General features: G+C 31.0%; 1 long non-coding RNA gene across 1 annotated transcript; it reads right to left on the bottom strand.

Moving 5' to 3' along the window:
- Positions 1-4,435: 4,435 nt before the first annotated feature.
- Positions 4,436-8,496, bottom strand: LOC134683931 (uncharacterized). Its single transcript, XR_010101113.1, has 3 exons — positions 8,402-8,496; positions 6,053-6,250; positions 4,436-4,625 (listed from the first exon to the last, which is right to left on the bottom strand). It is a non-coding gene; the product is annotated as an uncharacterized LOC134683931 (long non-coding RNA).
- Between the last annotated feature and the right edge of the window lie 1,700 nt (positions 8,497-10,196).

Below are 10,196 nucleotides of genomic sequence, written 5' to 3'. Positions count from 1 at the left end.
ATTATGAAATCTATAGAAAGAGTTTCTTTCAGTATAAATTTAATACAGGTATCCGTTTATCATAAACATAATTGGAAAAATGAGTGTTTGCTTTGTAGTAAAATTTTTATAAATCAACATTTTGCATTTAAATTTTGTGTCAATTTCAAAAGGCAAAATGTTCGATTAAGTGTGTCAAAAGAAGGGAATCCATAGTAGTAATACTTCCGTGTCCTAACCCATTTTTTAAGTATATTATGTATAATTTTAAAATAAAACGATATTTCACGAGAATGCCTAGATTATCATAGCTAGCTATTCATATGTACAAGCTAGAATTTTATTTCAACCATTTTAAAATAAATCTATTTTTAATTAGTTCAATTGTTATCAAGAAAAAAAAATACATAATTATGTAATTATACTATTCAAAGGCCAATTTGAATGTACCGTTCCTTTGCTATTTAGTTACGTAGATTTTGAAAAATCGATACAAATATATATATATATGTTGGCAGTGGCTATTTGACCGGCACCGGCTAAATAGCAAATTTGCTATTTGACCGGCACCGGCAAAATAGCAAATTTGCTATTTAGCCGGCACTGAATAAAACTGTTCATTGATGTGATTAGTAGAGAATAAAAAAGCTTAATAATAATTTAAAATAATTTAATCACAATATCAAGCATTAAAAATACAGTACAATCAAAAATAAAATATTGAAGATGTTCATAAATAAATAATTTATTTAAGAATCGAATGCTTCTTTTTGTAAATTTATTGGGGTGTAAAAGCGTTGACCGAAGTACATTTTGTATGAAGCGCGGAAGCGCTTCATTCTAAAAATGTACACGCGGTCAACGCTTTTACAACCCTATAAAGTTACAAAAAGAAGCATTCAATACTTATAATTACATTTTTACCTATATGATTATAAAAACACGATTTTCATGAAGTTTAGTTTTTAAAATAGACATAAACTATCAAGAGTTAAATCAGGTGGCATTGTAATCGGGAACAGAGAAAATCTGAATAACTCTATAGAAGTGATTGAAACAAATTGTAAATTTGTTCTATGGTGTAAAATTTCTAAATTTTCAAATAACGAGGATATACTTTTCGGAGTGGTCTATATCCCACCAGAATATACATCATACTCTTCCCCTGATGCATTCAATGAAATTGAAAATGAATACTTAAATTTTTCTACAACATTTGAACATATTTTTATTATTGGTGATTTTAACGCACGTACCTCAAATGAAAAAGATTATGTATTTATTGATGAAAAAGATATTAGTATAGATTTGGAGGGTGTATCTATAAATGATGTATGTAATTTAGAATTGTATAATATACCCAGAGATCGTATTAGTATGGATAAAGGGAAAACACGTTACGGTAAAAACCTGCTTGACTTATATATAAATGTAAATGTAACAACTTATTCATTATGAATGGTAGACTTGGAAATGATAAAACTGGTAAATTCACATGCAGAAATGCTAGTGTAGTAGACTATTGTTTGAGTAATGTTAACGTTTTAGAAAAACTTATTGATTTTGATGTATTAGAATTTTCACACTTGCATTCAGATGTTCATTGTCCATTGTATTTACGCTTAGATTGTAAGGAACAGGACTGTCATAATGATCAGTCAAGACAAAAGATTAATTAATGGGATAATAAAATGGTACCTGAATTTAGAGCTAATATCAATGTTGATAGACAGGTTGTTACGTAATTTGAAAAATGTGAATTTGGAAAAAGTTGATGATATCAACGTATTTGTAAATGAGATTGGATTAGTTGTTTTAGAGTCTGCTAAGACAACGTTTGGAACACGAACTGATAAACCAAAAAAGCGAGCCCCTAAAAAGAAGGGAGACAAGCCATGGTTTAATTATGACTGCAAATTTGCGAGGCAAAACTTTAGAAAGCTTAAGCGCAGGCTCAAATTTTCACCTTCGCTGTCACTATATAACGAAGTTAAAGATTCTGAGAGGAAATATAAAAAAGTTATGGACAAAGCCATAAAAACTCATAGACGTGATATGGCTAAAAAATTTAAAAATCTCAGATCTCAAAATTCAAAAGAGTATTGGGATATTTTAAATAAGCGGGAACACACGAAACAACCAGACATCAATTTTGATAATTTGCTTAATTTTTTCAGAGATTTAAATTCAGGCACCCCCGACCCTATTAAGTTACCAAATGTAGAACAAGATGCTTTAAATGATTTAAATTGTACACTTAATAGTCCAATTACAAAGGACGAGATTATGAATTGTATTAAGAAACTAAAAAGTAACAAAGCCTGTGGCGACGATATGATTATAAATGAATATATTAAATCTTCTAGTGATTTTTTAATTGATGTATATGTTGAATTGTTTAACTTAGTTTTCAGAACTGGGATTATACCAGAATCTTGGGTAATTGGCACGATCAAACCATTTTATAAGAATAAGGGAAACAAATTTGATCCAAAAAACTATAGACCAATCACAATTGTCAGTTGTGTTGGGAAATTATTCACTTCGATTTTATGTCATAGATTATCAAAATTTTCCGATGAATTTTTATTAATAAATGAAAATCAGTTTGGATTTAGAAGTGGATATTTTACAGTCGATTGCATATTTATACTGCACTCTTTCTTTGAAATTTTGAAATTAAAAAAGATAAAAATGTTTTGTGCATTTGTTGATTTTGAAAAAGCGTTTGACACAGTCAGAAGAGACGCTTTATGGTATAAGATGTTATTGAATAACATTAATGGTAATATGTATAACATAATTCATAAGATGTATGATAATATTAAGTCATGTTTATCTTATAATGGCAATATATCAGATTATTTTTCATGTAATATTGGCCTACGTCAAGGGGAAAACTTATCTCCTTTTCTGTTCTCACTTTTCTTAAATGATTTGGAAAACTTTTTTATCGACGAGAACTTAATTGGTTTGAACACTATTGAAGATGCACTCGAAGAAAACTTAGATATTTATGTAAAACTGTTTGCAATTCTCTATGCAGATGACACTGTGCTAATGGCAGAATCATCCAAAAACCTTCAATTGTTGCTAGATAAATTCAATTCATACTGTGATGTCTGGAAAATGAAAGTTAATGTAGAAAAAACAAAAATTGTAATTTTTAGTAATGGAAGGCAACCAAAAAACCTCAGTTTTACTTATGATAACTCTGTCATAGATATCGTTCAAGAATTCAACTATCTTGGGATCTATTTTTCACGAAATGGCACATTTAAATACTGTAGAAAACACCTAGCAGAAAAAGCTACAAAGGCAATGTATGAGGTGATCAAAAAGGGGAGAAAACATGGGCTATCTATTAGTTGTCAATTAGATTTATTTGACAAATTAGTGAAACCGGTCTTATTGTACGGTTGTGAAATTTGGGGGTTTGGGAATAACGACATTTTGGAGAGAGTTCAATTAAAATTCTGTAAGCTTCTTCTGCACCTAAAGACTTCTACCCCAAATTGTGTAATATATGGTGAACTTGGACGATATCCCATCAATTTAGATATCAAAGTCCGTATGATATCATTTTGGGTGAAATTAGTATGTGGTAAACCGACTAAATTATCAGCGACTATTTATAAACTAATGTTTAAGCTGTCAAATGAAAATGATGTAAAAACACTGGACACTTTTAATTTGCAAAACACTCATTTGCAAATCCGCCGCCGCCTCAAACAAAAGCTACAATATCATGTATATGACCAAAATGTGCGGAAGTACATGGGATTCAATAATTTTATTGGTTTTCTACTGTTTCTTTCATATTTATTTTGCAATTTGAATTATAAAAACAAGGGATTTTCAATATCCCATGGGACAGGGCAAAATCCCATGGGATTGACCATTATCCCATGGGATTTTGGTTAAATCCCATGGGATTTTTTTTGGTCCCATGGGATAATTGTAGTCCCATGGGATATTTGTTGTCCCATGGGACAAAAAAAATCCCATGGGATTTTTATTATCCCATGGGATTTTTAATATCCCATGGGACAAATTAAAATCCTATGGGATTCTAATTGTAAATATATAGATATATATATGCAGTAATGTGTATGTTACAATGTATTCTATTTGGTAGTAAATTATTATAATATGAATCTTTTTAATTGAATATCTTTTTTTCTTGGGAAACGTTAATTTAGCATATTGTTCTTTAACTGTTCAAAACTAAACTTTTAAACAACAAAGCAGATGATGTAAGTATCAATATATGTTTATTCATGAATTATAGAATACTTTCTTGAAACACAATTATTTCCCATTTGAAATCAATAAAAACTCTATTGTTAGGCTTAAAATACTACATGTACTAGTAGCTATTTAAGTAAATCTATTTTTTTTCACAATATCCCTCAACACATTAATAGTTTAATATCATCCAGCATAAAAGGTATAGTCCAATTTTTGGTCATTCAGCACAGAACTTTGACATTATTGTGGTTTCAATATTTTTTTGTATTTAAAAGAACTTCAAATCATTGACTGAGTGATGAAAATAATAACTGATCCAACTTTTGTCTTTGAATTTATTCTGGTCTTGTTTTTATGTTTTCTCCATTTATTCTAGGTGGTGAATTTCAATCCTTCTGAAAAAGAACCAATAAAATCTAAAGTAATGTATTATACAAAATTGTTTGCATACATGTAGCAATAATATGATTTTCAATAAAAATAGCTATGCGGTATGGATTTTACTAATTGTTAAAGGTTGTCCAGTGTCATCAGTTGCTAACGGCCTACATCCTTTGTTCTCTGATGGAGGGTAGTCAAATTAGCAATATACCACATCTTCCTATTCTAATACCATATAACAATCAATTAATTTGTTCTTCTTTATAACATTTGGGTATTTTCCCAAGTTATATACATAATATATATACTGTAAATTCAGAATTAATGCAAGTTTTTTTTTATTGCGAAAAATTCAACGGAGTTGTAAACGCAATAATTTAAACTCGCATTATGAAATATCTTATATGGATTAAACAGGATTTTTCTCAAAATCGTAAAATTTAAAATCGCATTTAAGTCTAAAATGACAGAATCGCAATAATAAATGCATGCAATAATTTATAAATTTACAGTATAAAGATCAATGTTAAAACTGACAACTATAATAACATTCCATTATTCACAAGAATTTGCAATATATTATACAAAATGTAGACAACAGAAACAATATTTCTTTAAGCTTTTGAAGTTCTGACAGATTTCAATTTGTGTTTTATTTCAATGAAAAATACCTTGAACTCTTTGAACATATTGGAAATTATAACATTGATACAAAACAATTATGTATGTTTCATCCTTATTTTTTGTGTTGTTGGCTTGCTGTCTCATTTTAATATACATTTATACATACATCAATAATCTTCTTCTTTATTAAAAGTAAAAATGGGATATTTTTGATTTTGATATCCCAAAACATTATAGTTCTATCAAATAACTTATTATCAAGTTCAAAAACACCAATGTGTTTGATATTAATTTTAAGACATATATAAACAATGATAAATGTTCCAGACCATATCAGTATTTGAATCTTACGTTTACAGTCCAGAACTTACAGTCCACCATATGTGTACAGTCAGACCATATAAGTATACTTGTACTGTCTGGTACCAGCTCAACCAAACCTGTGTTTTTATTTTAATTGCAATTAAACTTTTTGTATTAATCTATTAAAGTCAAAGATTTCAGTTATGTTGATCTGTACTGTACATTTGTTTCTAATAAACTTGACCAACTTCTTAAAATTGGGCAGACTGTATGCGTACAGTCCAAATACTTGTATGTACTGGAACATAAACAAGATTAATAAGCATTTGGCAGGATGTCATGCTAAAATCCCATTAATATTAGTACTAAATTTTGAGTATATACATGTAAATCCACAAGTTACTTACTGAAATTCATGGCGACCACTCACCAAAAACTTAAAGAGGATACAATTTAGAGGAAAGACTGGACAGATGAATGCACTAACACTGTCAAAACAGAGCATAAAACTTACCGAAACAAGATGTTTTACATTTATCCAGGAGCAGGATTATTGAAAAGTTTGTTTTTTTCTTTCTCTGCCGTCCATCATATAACCTTTGAATTCATTCATGCAAAATATGAAAATCTGCAAAGGTAAGACCTTGAACCTCAGCATATCCACATTTTGAATTTTGAACTGCCTACTTGTCCTTTTCATCTTGCTGACAACCTAAAAATAAAAAAAATGATAAAAACATAATTCTAGATTGACTTTGCGTTTTTATTTTTGTTGGTACAAACAATTTCTCAACTTTAAAACGAAAATATCATCATCAAAAAGGAGGTCATAGTAACCTCCAAAATATTTAAACAAACAGAAATTATTACTTGATTGAAAATCTTGTCGTAAATTAATGGCATATATAGACACTCTTATTTTTGAAAACTTGATGTCTATTGCATAAGTACTTATATTCCTTTGTACGAGAGTATGCATATTTAGATGGACTCCATGGACTTTAATGTTAAATAAGCATGATTAATTTTACAGTTTTTCAGCTCTATGTGTACATTTTGAGAGAATCTTGCAATACTGTATATTCTGATATTCAGAACTTATTGTGAGGTTTTTATTAATACAACTGAAAGCTGTATCTCATTTTCATTTCTGATACATATTTATGAGCTGAAGATCAGTGCCGAAATCTTCTCACTGTATTGAAGACCCATAGGTGACCTTCGGCCGTTGTCTGCTCTTTGATTGGGTTGTTGTCTCTTTGTCAAATTCCCAGTTTCCACTTCCCATTTTATAACATGTATGCTGATTTTTCTTAAATTACAATATTCAATCATGCAATTTTGTCCATTATTGAAAATACGGTAAGCAAAAACAAATGCACAAAAAATTTAACATTGTTATATATATGTAAAAGGCTTTTTTTTAAATTCAAAACAGTTGCCTACACTGCTAATTTCCTTGTTTGATTTCTTATTTTTAAAGCCTTTATAGCTAGCTAGATGGTATGCCGGGGCGGATCCAACCATTTTAAAAAGCCGGGTTCCCAACACAAGACAAAGGGGATGATCCTATATTCATTTGATTTGTTTTATTGTCTCATACAAGAATATATATGGTTTGAGGATGGGGATCAGGGATCTGGAAATTTTTTCAACTAACCACTGGGGATCTCAACCATTTAAAAGTTTCTCAAACATGTAGGGGTGGGAGTGACCCCCATGGACTCTCCCTATATTTCATTTGATTTGTTTTATTGTTCTATACAAGAATATATATATATGGTTTAGGAGTGGGGATCTTGACCATTTACAAGTTTTCAAACTAGAGGGGGTGGGACTTCCCTTTTATTTTATTTCATTAATTTTATTGTCCCCGACAATAATATATATGGTTTAGGGGTGGGGATCTGGATCGTTCACAAGATAATAGCACATTCTCAAATTGAACAGGGTGGGGTAACCCCCAAAGACCTCCTTTTAATTTCATTTCATTTGTTTTATTGTCCCATTCAAGAATTTATATGATTTAGGGGTGGGGATCTGTACCGTTTACAAGATAAAAGCATATTCTCAAATTGAAGGAGGTGGGGATTACCTCTATCTATCTATCTTCATATTTACGCACTCAGTCACAACTTTGACTATTACATGCCGTTGCATGCGTGGCTTATTTACAATTTAAAAGAAATAAATTTGCAGTAACATTACGTTACATTGCATTGGTGCTTACAAAAAATAAATAAAGTAAAAATATAACAGTGATTTAAAAAAAAAATTGTGGATTGTTATCCTATGTATATTTCTTGTTTTTAATAGGTCCCAATGCACAGATAGTTTACACATTATTTTCCCTTGATTTACACTTTAGATATATATACACTATACAGGTGTAATTTTTTTTTAAAAAGATAATACAACTGAAGACCACAGTAGTGGATCCAGAATTTTTCATAAGTTGGGGCCCACCGACTGCCTAAGAGGGGCCTGCTCCTGCCATGCCACAGTGATTCCATATATAATCAACCAATTTTTTTCCCAAACAGGGGGCCCTGAACTCCTGACACCCCCCACCTTTTTTCCCCTCATTTCAATCACCCTGATATAAATTTAGTTTTATCACTTACAATAGGAATTGTTTGAATTCACCAATAATTCTTAAACATGTATACCATTAATATCAACATATATCATTTTTGATAAATGAAAGGCAAAAGTTTTGGTATAGAAATGGATAGTGGGAAGCTTTCAAATTCACATCATGCCGGTGGCTGTGTTCAAAGTACTGGGTTTTTATGACCCTCGTTGTGTGCGGACTAACTATTTAGGCCAGTGGTGGATAAAAGTGTGCATTAATCTTCTATACCTTCTTAATCAATATATTTAAATACTGACGGCAAGTGTTGTAATGTATCAATGTCTTATTTGAAATCACCGTGCTATTTACATGTGGGATCGAAAGTGCAGGGGAAGGAAACTTGTCAATTATGATTATTTCTAAGCCAAAATAAAATGAGCCGCCGTAAAATTAATCTTGGGTAATCCTCAAATTGGTGCAAGAGGCTTTACGGGCTGACTACTAATACATGTCTTAATCTCAAAATAACTCGGCAGCGTCAAATAACAGTGCATGTAAGGCTCGTCTCGGCGGGGGTGTCTTTTTTTCTGTCTTTTTTTTAGTCATATTTTTAATAACTTACACTTTTTTCCATTATTCTCTTTCTTTCACTATTCTTTATTCCTTTTTTTCTTTGTCCTTTGTTCTCTATTCAGTTAATTCACATCCATACCCTCTTATGTGGACTTACGGTAGTTCATTTTTTAGTTCTGACAGAGATATTAGATTCAATATCTATGTCTCTGGTTCTGGTATTATGCGATAAGTCAATTTCTTTTTCATGCAGTGTCATGAAATATAATGGTTTTATTCATATCAGCCAAGATTGTGCGTCACATTTTAATAAACACTTCAACACTATATGCACGTTATGTGAATTTTATTAAAATCGATGAAGAACGTGAATTTGGCAGCTAGTGCCCCTTAAACAGGTAAAGTTCAATTAATAAATTCTGATCTACTGGCATTCAACACCAAATTACTTACTTGCTGTATATTGATAAATTTGATTGTATATTGTCAATACCTCAACATCGAGAATACGTCATGTGAGGTGTTGGTCGCTATGTTTGATACGGGGTCACCGGTTACGGCTTCGAGACAGAGAAAAAAATCCAGGTAAAAAGTGTAGAATTTTGTTTTTGAAAATTTGAGTTGTAAATTTTCCTAAAAAAGTACTTATTCCGTTCATCTAGTTGTAAATTTTCCTAAAAAAATACTTCATCTATTATGGGTATAAACAAAAACTGAACAAGAAAAGCATAAGTAAACAGACGGAAAGTCGTTGAATTAATTATTTTACAATTAATTGTTTAAATATATGAGAGAATATTTTAGGCGAATTTTCTTTAATTACAGTAAAATGTATTTTAGGTTCAGGAAATGATTTATTCTTCGGATACGTCTTAACTACCGCTATGGACCTCCTGAGTGCACTCAGGACATACAATGTGCACTCAGGACCCATTACCGTCATCGTATCTGCACACATGATGGATGTTTATATTCGTTATGCTTCTTATTTTAGAGTTAAATTTTGGTCGAATTTGAAATCGCAGGGGCGGATTCAGCCATTTTAAAAAGGGGGGTCCTAACCCAGGACAAAATGGAGGGGGGGGGTCAACTACATGTCCCCATTCAAATGCATTGATCGGCCAAAAAAAGGGGGGTTCCAACCCCCGGAACCCCCCCTCTGGATCCCCGCCTGAATCGAACTTAGATAGATATGTTAATTCTTAATAAATAAAATAATGAGGGCGCGTGTCACTGATTACACAACTAATGAGCCCTGATTTTTTTTAGGAATTGTATTGTTAGTTCAGTTTTACCTTTAACATGAATTTGCATATATAGAAAAAATAAAATATCTCAATCGATGTACTTTTTCAGTTTATTTTCATGATGACGGGTAAATTAATTTGTTGTGTTTTGCAGTTCACGAATAAAGAAAATTATTTTATAGTTGCGTTTTTTTCTGTAACAAGTTCGATTTTTGTTTTTCAGTGTGATTCTTTTCTCTCTCTCTCTCTCTAAATCAAGTTTT

The sequence above is a fragment of the Mytilus trossulus genome, chromosome 9 (assembly GCF_036588685.1).
Source record: "Mytilus trossulus isolate FHL-02 chromosome 9, PNRI_Mtr1.1.1.hap1, whole genome shotgun sequence".
NCBI classification, from domain to species: domain Eukaryota; kingdom Metazoa; phylum Mollusca; class Bivalvia; order Mytilida; family Mytilidae; genus Mytilus; species Mytilus trossulus.
This window is presented reverse-complemented; position numbering and strand designations above follow the sequence as displayed.